Source organism: Tachyglossus aculeatus, chromosome 23, assembly GCF_015852505.1.
Source record: "Tachyglossus aculeatus isolate mTacAcu1 chromosome 23, mTacAcu1.pri, whole genome shotgun sequence".
In the NCBI taxonomy this organism is placed as follows: domain Eukaryota; kingdom Metazoa; phylum Chordata; class Mammalia; order Monotremata; family Tachyglossidae; genus Tachyglossus; species Tachyglossus aculeatus.
This window is the reverse complement of record NC_052088.1, coordinates 33,519,128-33,530,585: the sequence shown is the minus strand read 5'-3', so window position 1 is coordinate 33,530,585 and position 11,458 is coordinate 33,519,128. Positions and strand designations below refer to the sequence as shown.

Sequence of the window (11,458 nt, the reverse complement as noted above, 5' to 3'; positions counted from 1 at the left end):
TGTATTGACTAAAAGCTTACTTGTGTGCAGAGCACTGTGCTAAGCACTTGGGAGAGTACAATATAACATTCCCTACCCACAACATGTGATCCATCTGGGGCACAGAATTAACAATGAGAGAGCAGGTTGGGGCATAATAATAATTCTAGTATTTGTTAAGCGCTTACTAAGTACCAGTCACTGTACTAAGTGCTGGTGGTGGATACCAGCAAATCAGGTTGGACACAGTCCCTATCCCAGTGTGGGGCTCACAGCCTCAATCCCCGTTTCACAGATGAGGCAACTGAGGCCCAGAGAAAGAAGGGACTTGCCCAAGGCCACACAGCAAGCAAGTGGCAGAGCCAGAATTAGAACCCATGACCTTCTGACTCCCAGGCCTGTGCTCTATCCACTAAACCCTGCTGCTTCAGTTTGCCCACTATACCTGTCCCCATGGATGCTGCAGGGAAAAGGGGACTATTTGATCTCTATTGAGGTTTATTCCTTGGAAGACCGAAATTGGGGCTGCTTAGTTGAATACCATTGAACTTGAGCTAAAATTACCAAATACCTTATGTTCAATATCATCCAGGGCAGAGTAGGAATTAAAAATTCCCACTGGGAGCCAGTGCATAGTTCTGTAGAAATCCTAGAATTCATGGGACTTTGATCAAGATCAGAGTTGCTGGTAACACAAATTGGAGGAGATTTCAACAGAGAATATTAAAGAAAATGTTTGCAAGGCAATAGAATTTAAGAATAATTCCACAGCACTTGTGTACATCGCTTTACCATTTACCATGTATCTCCTCCACTAGTTTGTAAGATTACTGAGGGAAGGGATCATGTCTACTTGCTCTATTGAACTGTCCCAAGTGCTTAGTATAGTGCTTAATAAATGCTACTAAATGATTACTATTTACAGCCACAAAGGTTTAAGTCTGTAAGGGTCAAGCTGAGGATTGGTTAAGCACAGCCATGAAGCTTTTCCTAGGTTAAACTGTTTGCTAGGCTTGGGGAAAAGACTAGGAGTAGGCTTCAGTCCAAAATATTCCTCAAATTAAGATCATAACCAGATTAACCAGTTCTAGCTTTTTTACCCCAAGTGTAGTTCAGGAGGAGAGGACTTGTCCTATGCCGTTGAGTCATTTCTGACCCATAGAGACACCATGGACACATCTCTCCCAGAACATCCCGCTCTCCATCTGCAATCATTCTGGTAGTGGATCCGTAGTATTTTCTTGGGAAAAATACGTAAGCGGTTTACCATTGCCACCTTCCGCGCAGTAAACTTGAATCTCCACCCTCAACTCTCTCTCACGTCCAGCATGGGTGAGTTGACTTGTAGCAGATGGCCTTCTACTCGCTAGCCACTGACCAAGCTAGGAACGGAATGGGTAGGCCTCTGCTTGATTCTCCCTCCTGTAACCGAGACTGGTAGAATACTGGAAACTCTCTAGGTGCAACCCTGAGAGGGGAGGAGAGGACTAGATGACCACATCATATCTCTTCTGGCTGGTCTCAGAGCAGTCAGTGGTATTTACTGAGGGCTTGCTTTGGGCAGAGCACTGTGTTTAGTGCTTGGGAGAGTACAATGCAACGGAGTTGGTGGACATGATCCCTGACCTCAAGGGGTTTCCAATTTTACAAGGAGTTTACAGTCTAGCAGCAACCCCTCCCAGTCAACAGGAAGGTCGACCATAACTAACCTTTCCAGGAGATGGAGTTTTTTCCCTACTGGATAGAGGAGCCAGTCTCTCCATCCAAATTATACAAGATGAATCTCACAAAGGGACAGAGAAACAGTGTGGCCTAGGCAATAGAGCACAAGCCTGGGAGTCTGAAGTACCTGGGTTCTAATTGCAGCTTTGCCACGTGTCTGCTGTGTGACCTTGGGCAAGACACTCTCCTTCTCTGTGCTTCAGTCACCTCATCTGTAAAAATGGGAATTAATACTGTGAGCCCCATGTGAGACATGGACTGTGGCCAACCTGATTAGCTGGTATCTATCCAGCACTTAGTACAGTGTCTGGCACATACTAAGCACTTAACAAATATCCCAAAAAGTGGGGGTATTGAGGGAGGGAGCCCAGGGACGTGGATTTGCTCTAACAAGCTTTGTCCCTTCTTGGCTCCAGGGACAGAGACACTGTCAATTTTCACTCCTCAACCACAGCCCCACTTTGTTTACTGCTTTCAATTTTGTCACCCAGGTTTTTTTTTTACCACTACACAGGACTCCTCACGGCCCTTGCAGATGCCAAGAACCCTGATTTTGCTTCTCTCAGCTAAGATCTGGGTCTTGCCTGGCTGTTTTGACTCAATCTTATCTCTGTCTCTAGCTGCCCACCAGGCCCAGCTCATCTGGAAAGAACCGGCTAGGTTGAGGTCACAAGGACACCCCTGTTCTTCTCGGCCAAGGGTATAAATTTCTGAAGGAACCGAGGACTCTTTCTACACTAGCCTCAGTCTGAAAGTGAAGCATATGAGCCAATGGGCATTTTGTATGGCTGCAGTTTCACATCTTTGGATGTCCCACTGAAGGACGATGAGATGTCGCTGTTTATACCATGGATACATCTATGTTGTCTTCCTCTTATTTGGAAGGTGAAAGGGTGTTGGTAATTACAGAGTGACAGTCAATGCCTGTTCCCCTCCTACTGTGTCCAATCTGATTAAATTGTGCCTACCCTTGAGTTTAGAATAGCACTTGACACAAAGTTAGTGCTTACTACAATAACAATGTCATATTCATTTAGCAAAAATAGACCATTGCTATTTAGCATTCCCATCCCGTGGGGTTCTGATCACTTTTTTCCATGTTTTGGAATGGATCTTTTTTTCCCGATGCTTACAGAGTTTTTTCCTTTCATTGCTTTGTCATTGTTGGTGCAGTTGAGGTAACAATGACAGTAGCTAAGTGTTTTTGCTTTAGAGGTAGGCATAAGGCTACTTAAACCTTTGAGCACATTTGGAAAGCCGAGGATTGTCTCAACAGCCAGGGGAGCGGACTGATATTGGGTGGGGGGAGAGATACAATTAGAAATGGGGTGCTGCTTAGAGCACCAACTTCAAAACAAGGACCCTCCTGATTGTATGGAGGCTGATCTACTGAGTATAGAAGATTAAAACTGAAAAGTTCTGCTATGAAAAATTATTCAGGTTACATGTTAGTGTAAGGCTTTTCCCAAGAACAAAAATAGACATGTAAAACATTGCTATTTGGTTCAGTTGTTTCCCTTGGCTACAGCTTTATCAAGGAAATGATAAAGTTCATGTTAAAACATTTGCAGACTTACCTAAAATTCTATTTGTAGGGCAGACGTTTGTTTTCATTAATATTCTCTGAAGTGTTTAAGTTTTTTGGTGTGTGTTTTTTCTTGTTAAAAGTGAATGGTAGATCTTCAGAATATAGATGAACAGTAGGTACCTTATCAAGATTGGAAATAAATATATAGAATTTTAAACCACACAACTCTAACATTAGTCATGAGTAGCACTGAATACTTTGGATATTCGTTATGGCCTAGTTTCACAATCAGATTTTGGGATTTTCCAGCATGAAGTTACTGATGAAGAGGCCAAAATGTGGCCTCAAGTAGGAGCTACTCTCTGCAAAATACACACAAATTCTGTTGCTCATTGACAGGGAGGAGAACATGTATTTCCTTGCTTGGAAAGATGACAAATTCTTAATTACCAGGAAGTAATGACCAAGTACTTACAGTCTGAGCTACCATTGAACTTTAGGAGTTTGGTGGCAATTACCTGGGCCATAGGAGGTCTACTTATCTACATTCTACTGATGACTCACTGTTACTTCTGACAGATCACTGAAATTCTCTGCCACCTCCATTTGGAAAATAGACCTATCCTCATCCATCTGCTAATTTTGTTGTATTCTGCTGTCTTAGTGTACTCTCACAAGCTCTTAGGACAGTGTAGATACTAAGCACTCAGTAAGTACCTCTGATTGATTGGCCTACAATACCTAGGTTTTAAGAGAGTTGTTGACTATGGAAAAACTTCCCAATTGTTAGGAATTGTTATCTTCCAAATCCAGAAGATAACATTTTAAAATCGGGCAGGTTATGACAATCATTTGTGAGATTACATGCAGGTATAATTTTTTTGGTATCATTTTTAAAACACTATTAGCAATAATGGATATTAAACAATCTACACAATCCCTGAAACAAATCCTGAATGCAGAAACTTTAAATAATGTATATTAAACAATCTAAATAATCCCTGAAACAAATCCTGAATGCAGAAAGTTTAAACACAGAAGATAAAAGCTCAAAGAAGTATCTAATTCCATTCTAGGGGTTGCACATAGATCTGCATCCTTTGAACACTTGGTATTCACCCCACAGTATATGTATCCAGAATTTTTTTATATTAATATTTGCCTCTCCCCCTTTTAACTATAAGATCATTTTGAGCAGGGAACATCTGTACCAAGTCTGTTGTATTATAATAATGATAACAACAATAATAATAATAATAATTGATCTTCAGTTTCCCAGGCCCATGTTCTACCCACTACACCGTGCTGCTTCCCCGGGCACTTCATGTAGTCCTCTGCACACATTAAGTATTCAATAAATACCACTGAATGATTGATTTGATGATTAAATCTAAGTAAACTCACAAGACTAGACTGAAGCAACACAAATATTTTCCTCTAGATTTTCCTCTAGATGGCAATTCACTTTTAGACTGTGAGCCTTTTAGACTGTGAGCCCACTGTTGGGTAGGGACTGTCTCTATGTGATGCCATTTTGTACTTCCCAAGCGCTTAGTACAGTGCTCTGCACATAGTAAGCACTCAATAAATACGATTGATTGATTGATTGATTCACTATTCAAAAATCTTCTTGAAAATTCAAAGCCAAACTCATCAAATCCCAAACCTGACTCATCCATTTTTCCTCCAGTAAAGGATATGTTCTCCCTTCCTCCCCTTCATCCTCAGATACAACCTTCTTTCTTACCCTGATTTCTGGCAAAGGTGGCTCCTTCTTCCTTTTTCCAGGACTCTTACAGAAAGATTCTTTCCTATCAGATCTTGGGCTCTCCCTCCCACCCTCCCTCAAAACTGCTTCATCCCCAGATTAAAGCTTTATTTGTTTCACCTGCCTACAGAAGCTCATTTAAAACTAAACGTCTAAACCACCCATGCAAATGTGAAGAACTTGGCCTCGGTGTGAGAGTACAATTGTTATCAGCTTTAAGGGACTCTGTGGGAGGTTAGGGCTATTTTTTTTCCACCCAGGCAGCTGTAGCTGTAGATTGAGAAGGAGGAGTAGGTCCTAACCAGGCAGCTGTAGCTGTGGATTGAGAAGGAGGAGTAGGTCCTAACACTGACAGACAGGAAGATAGCTCTAGTCTTGCCCTTAATCCAACCTCAGCCATGAAGAAGGTGTGTCAGAATTATTGAAGGATGTCAAGATTGGGTTTATTTTCCTTGACTCATTGATCATTCATGTTATAATTAGATGAAACTGCAGTTTCCCCATAGATACCATGTGAGGCCATATCTTGACAAGAGCCCATCACAAAATAACTAAATCACAAAGAACAGAAAGTTTGGTTAAGTCAATTAATGGTATTTATTGAGTGCTTACTGTGTGCAGAGCACTTTTATTAAAGTGCTTGGGAGAATATACCCTGCCCAAAATGAGTTTAAATATTATTCCAAAAGTCTAGTCCTATCAGTGTCTGCTAGGTGTTGTGTATTCGTGTGTGTGCACGTGCGTGTGTGTGTGTGTCCATTTTCAAACACGGTGCCGCTGAGGAAGACATTTCATTACTGCATGTGAATACAGCTGAGAAGATCAGTATATGACCAGTCCTTCCTCCTGCACTGTTGACGTGCAATAATGGTGATATTGTTTAAGAACCTGCTATAGGCAAATTGCTGGGATAAACACAATACGATCAGCTCAAAGACCCTCCCTGGTCCACATGGGATCCCCAGCCTAAGAGGAAGAGCGATGGGTATTAATCCCTATTTCACAGATGAGGAAACTGAGGCTCCAAGAAGTTAAGTGACTTGCCTAAGGTCACCCAACAGGCAAGTGGCAGATCCAGGACTAGAACACAGGTATCCTAATTCCCAGTCCACTAAGCTACTTTTCTATGTTAAAGCTGCATCCTTATTGTGCTAATGGATGTGTCCCTTGCAGGACCTGTCTCTGATTTCAAACCTACCTCTTGGTATCCCAATAGATAATTCAAGGAGAGCCACCACTATCCTGTTCACTGGCCACCAATCTAGTCTGTCCACTACAGAGGCCTTTTTCAGCCCACTGCTAGGTCTTCTATTGTGTCCTTCCTGATTGTGTATATACCTCCCTTCAGTTTCCCATTAGATAACTGCTTTTCGTTCATTCATTCATTCATTCATTCATTCATTCAATCGTATTTCTTGAGCACTTACTGTGTGCAGAGCACTGTACTAAGTGCTTGGGAAGTACAAGTTGGCAACATATAGAGACAGTCCCTACCCAACAGCGGGCTCACAGTCTAGAATGGGGAGACAGATAACAAAACAAAACATATCAACAAAATAAAATAAATAGAATAAATATTTACAAATAAAATAAATAAATAAATAGAGTAATAAATACATACAAAGATATATACACATATACAAGTGCTGTGGGGAGGGGAAGGAGGTAAGGCAGGGGAATGGGGAGGGGAAGGAGGTAAGGTGGGGGGATGGGGAGGAGGGGGAGAGGAAGGACGGGGCTCAGTCTGGGAAGGCCTCCTGGAGGAGGTGAGCTTGGGTATGCTTGGGTATGCTGCTGTCATCCATCCATTCTCCTTAAGGGGATTGTCCAACAGAGCTGTGTTGTGTGAGCAACTGTTTCCATACTGGCTAGCTGACTCACTCCAAGACCTCACTGTTGGAAATCTTTTCCTGACACTTGATGTTAAGCATGGTTTCTTGGGGCCACTGGTGAAATCTTTAGGAAGTCAGTGTGTCTTTTGTAATACATCCAGCTGTCAGAGTCATCTCAATCAGCCAATGGATCACTGAGCACACACTATGTGAAATTAGAACACAGATGCTCCTAGGCCCGTACTCATTCCACAAAGACCACGCTTCTTCCCATGCTAGTCTGGAGCCCCTGGAACACCCAAGGTTTCAGAATTCACTGGAAGCATCTAACATTCTGACCAGTTACCTAATTCCAACGTGGCTTGAAAGTCTCATTTTCTATCATTACAACCTAGAGAATGCTGGGGAAGCCTGTGGCAGATGTAACTAAGAACTGTTTGCCTTGACTTGTAAGCCAACTGGGAACTTGTGGCTTGGTTTAGTGGAAAGAGCATGGGCTTGGGAGTCAGAGGTCGTGGGTTCAAATCCCACCTCTGCCATTTGACAGCTGAGTGACTTTGGGCAAGTCACTTAACTTCTCTGTGCCTCAGTTTCCTCATCTGTAAAATGGAGATTAAGACTGTGAGCCCCACTTGGGAACACCTGATTACTTTGTATCTACCCCAGTGCTTAAAACAGTGCTTGACACACAGTAAGTGCTTAATCAATACCATCATTATCCAGTGCTTAGATCAGTGCTTGGCACATAGTAAGTGCTTAATAATAATGGCATTTATTGCCATTAAAAAATGGCTTAACAAATACCATCATTACTATTATTATTATTACTTAGTTTAACATTGTTATCTTAGGCTGTTGACTTTTTTGCTTACTGTAGTTAGACCGTGAGCCTATTATTATTATTATGGCACTTGTTAATCACTTACTATTTGCCAAGCACTGTTCTAAGAGCTGGGGTAGATACAAATTAATTAGATTGGACACAGTCCCTGTCCCACATGAGGCTCACACTCTTAATCCTCATTTTATATTGCTGGCACATCTCCTCTAAGAGGCCATCTCTAAGTCCCCCTTTCCTCTTCTCCTACTCCCTTCTGCATCACCTTGACTTTCTCCCTTTGCTCTTCCCCCCTCCCAGCCCTATAGCACTTATGTACATAGCTGACATTTATTTATTTATATTAATGTCTGTCTCACCCTCTCTAAACTTTAAACTCGTGGTGAGCAGGGAATGTGTCTAGAGTGGGGCAGAAATCATGTCCAATCTAATTAACCTGAATTTACCCTATAAAATGATCTTGATAAATACTATTACTACTACTAGTACTATTCACTATCTTTTTATCCATCCAGATTTCAAGGAATTAGTGTAAAGTTAGCAGAATTCAGTGACAATTTTAAGCCTTACTGTGCTAGCGACTTCAAAGCACTCTTCTATTTGGTCAAGTAATTTCATAAATTCCAATTATGTGCCTTTGAGCATGATTATTAATTTCCAATTCTCCATTTAAAAGTGCAGGGTTGAAATTATGTCCTCAGATGGTTGGCTGGATTGCCCAATTTGGAATTCTGTACACTATCTATCAAAAACTATTACTTGTTTCATCCATCAATCTTAAAATACCTAGTGGAAAAGCACAAACAAAGGAGGACCTGTGTTCTAATGGCCTCCAAATTGGTGGGAACAGTACCCTCTAAACACTTCACAAATTACTCATAAGACTAACTGTTTCATAGATATCGTAGCATAAAATGTCTACATAGACAAACATTTGGGATCTGAGTGGAATTATTTCATTCTTTGAGTCCTGGGCAACTAGAGAAGCAGCATGGTGTAGTGTATAGAGAGTAGAGTAGGCCTGGGAGTCAGAAGGTCATGGGTTCTAATTCCAGCTCTGCCACTTGCCTGTTGTGTGACCTTGGACAAGGCATTTCACTTCTCTGTGTCTCATTTACCCCATCTGTAAAATGGGGATTGAGACTGTGAGCCCCATGTGGACCAGGGACTGTGACCAGATCGACTTGCTTGTATCCACCCCAGCATTTAGTACAGTGCCTGACACAGAGTAAGAGCTTAACAAATACCATCATTATTATTATTACCAATTACTACAACACAAGGAGTTTACAATCTATAGGCTAAAGTCATATCTCCTCCAGGGGGCCTACCTTGATTAATATTTCATCTCCTCACCCTATTCCACCCATCTACTACCTCTTGAACACTTCCACATCACCAGTGCAATTGAATTCTCACCCCCTTAAAACCTCTGGGTATTTGCCCTGCACACTCCAAAAGCAGTTATGTCTGTATCTTTCAACTCTAAACTATGTTGCTTGTCCCTACCTAAAGGTTATTTTGATGTCTATCTCCTCCACTAGATTGTAAGCTCCTTCAATAGATCATGTCTACCCTTTCTATGGCACTCTTCCAAGCACTTAACATAGTGCTCTGCACAGAGTAAGTGTGCAATACATACTACTGATTGATTCATTGATTGATAGCTGTAATATTTCCTGACTTTCAGGACCAAAAACTTGATGGAGACGTAGAGATCATCATCCTAATAGCAATATTTGTCCTGCATTTGCTATGTGTCAAGCACTGTACTCAGCACTGGGGTATCTACAAAATAATCAGGTTGGGCACAGTCCAGATTCCACATGGGGTTCACAACCTAGGAGGAAGGGAGAAAAGTAGTCTTCTTTTGACTTTGCCAATGAGGAAAGTGAGATGCAGAACAGTTAAATGACTTGTCCAAGGTACCATAGAGTCAAGGAAGCGTTTCATAGTTATTTAGACAGTTAATTTCAGAATTTGATCACTGGGATTGAACTGGAGGCAAATTTTAGAGTCAAATTACCATGAGCATTTCATTCGTCAGAGGAATAAGTTCACTCTGAAAATGCTTAAAGTGCAAATACCAAATACCAGAGAGATTTCTAGCATGGTTTTTATTCTGCTGATTTTCCCAGTGAGCCAATGTTGGCGGAATAACCCAATCATTACGTATATTATTGATGGCAGTATCTGCAAAGCAGCAAATGTTTTGCCAAGAAAGCGAATATGAATCACTGTATCTAATAAGATGAGAACCTTAGAAAACAGTCTACAGCTCATGAGTGAAACCAGCAATTAATCTTGACATGTTTTATAAAAGGTTTGGTTGCTTAACATTTCTCACAAGTCATTTTTTTTTCAAGTTTGCTGTAGGCAGGAAGGTACAGAGACTGACAGCACTGGAAAGCGAACTTCTCTCGTCCTCTAAAGGCCAAATGTGCCAGTTGGGTATTGAAATATGGAGTGGATCATGGTGTGAGATTAATCATAGGCGTTTACCAGGTGCCCTTAGTCCCGACTTGCTGAAAGAGGTGATGATGTGAGGCCATTAGAGAGGAGGCTAGGTTACCAATTTATGGCTCTATTCTGAATTGCGTGTACATATGCAAAGTTTTAACTTGTACGGATAAATTATGTGACAGAAGGATTACCTGATGATCAGAAAGGAGCAGCACCTAAAATACTCCAAGACACGCTACCATGAAGAGCAGAACCCCCTGAATTGGCTCATGCTGATCTTTATGAACATTGACTGTCCGAGAATTGATGGACATTTCCTGTTTACAGGGAGCAGAAATCAATCCCAGTGTCTTTTAGGTGTCACTTTTGAAAGAGGGTGAGACTTGGTTCTTGAATTTGTTCCACTCCTTTCCCTGATTTAGGGGGAGATTGTCACCGCCAAGCTTGCTCTAGAAGGTACTATAGCAAGGTGACAGATTTTAGGTCTACAGAAAGCAGGCTGGCCCTAGCAGAACTGTCCGATATCATTCGATCGAATTTATTGAGTGCTTACTGTGTGCAGAGCCCTGTACTAAGCATTTGCACTGTACTAAGCCCAGGCACAGATCTAGATGGTCTGCTTTACTGGGGTGGGAAACCAATAAACCACGGGCCTGGGAATCGGAAGTTCATGTGTTCTAATCCTGACACTGCCACTTGTCTGTTATGTGACCTTGGGCAAATCACTTAATTTGTCTATGTCTCAGTTCCCTCATCTATAAATGTGGATTGAGACTGTGAGCCCCATGTGGGACAGGGGCTGTGTCCAACCCGATTTGCTTGTATCCACCCCAGTGCTATATTATTATTATTATTATTATTATATATGCAATAGAGAAGCAGCATGGTTTAGTGGAAAGAGCAGGGGCTTGGGAATCAGAGGTCGTGGGTTTGAGTCCCAGCTCTACCACTTATTAACAGTGTGACTTTTGGCAAGCCACTTATCTTCTCTGTGCCTCAGTTACCTCACCTGTAAAATGGGGACTAAGACTGTGAGCCCCATGTGGGACAGGGGCTGTGTCCAACCCGATTGGCTTGTATCCACCCCAGTGCTATATTATTATTATTATATATGCAATAGAGAAGCAGCATGGTTTAGTGGAAAGAGCATGGGCTTGGGAATCAGAGGTCATAGATTTGAGTCCCAGCTCTACCACTTATTAGCTGTGTGACTTTGGGCAAGCCACTTATCTTCTCTGTGCCTCAGTTACCTCACCTGTAAAATGGGGAGTAGGACTGTGAGCCCCACGTGGGACAACCTGATCACCTTGTATCTAACCCAGCGCTTC

The 11,458-nt window shown here is 41.9% G+C and overlaps 1 non-coding gene across 1 annotated transcript; it reads right to left on the bottom strand.

Moving 5' to 3' along the window:
• Positions 1-1,319: 1,319 nt before the first annotated feature.
• LOC119944882 lies at positions 1,320-1,457 on the bottom strand. The gene has a single exon (XR_005456024.1). It is a non-coding gene; the product is annotated as a small nucleolar RNA SNORA7 (small nucleolar RNA).
• Positions 1,458-11,458: the final 10,001 nt, after the last annotated feature.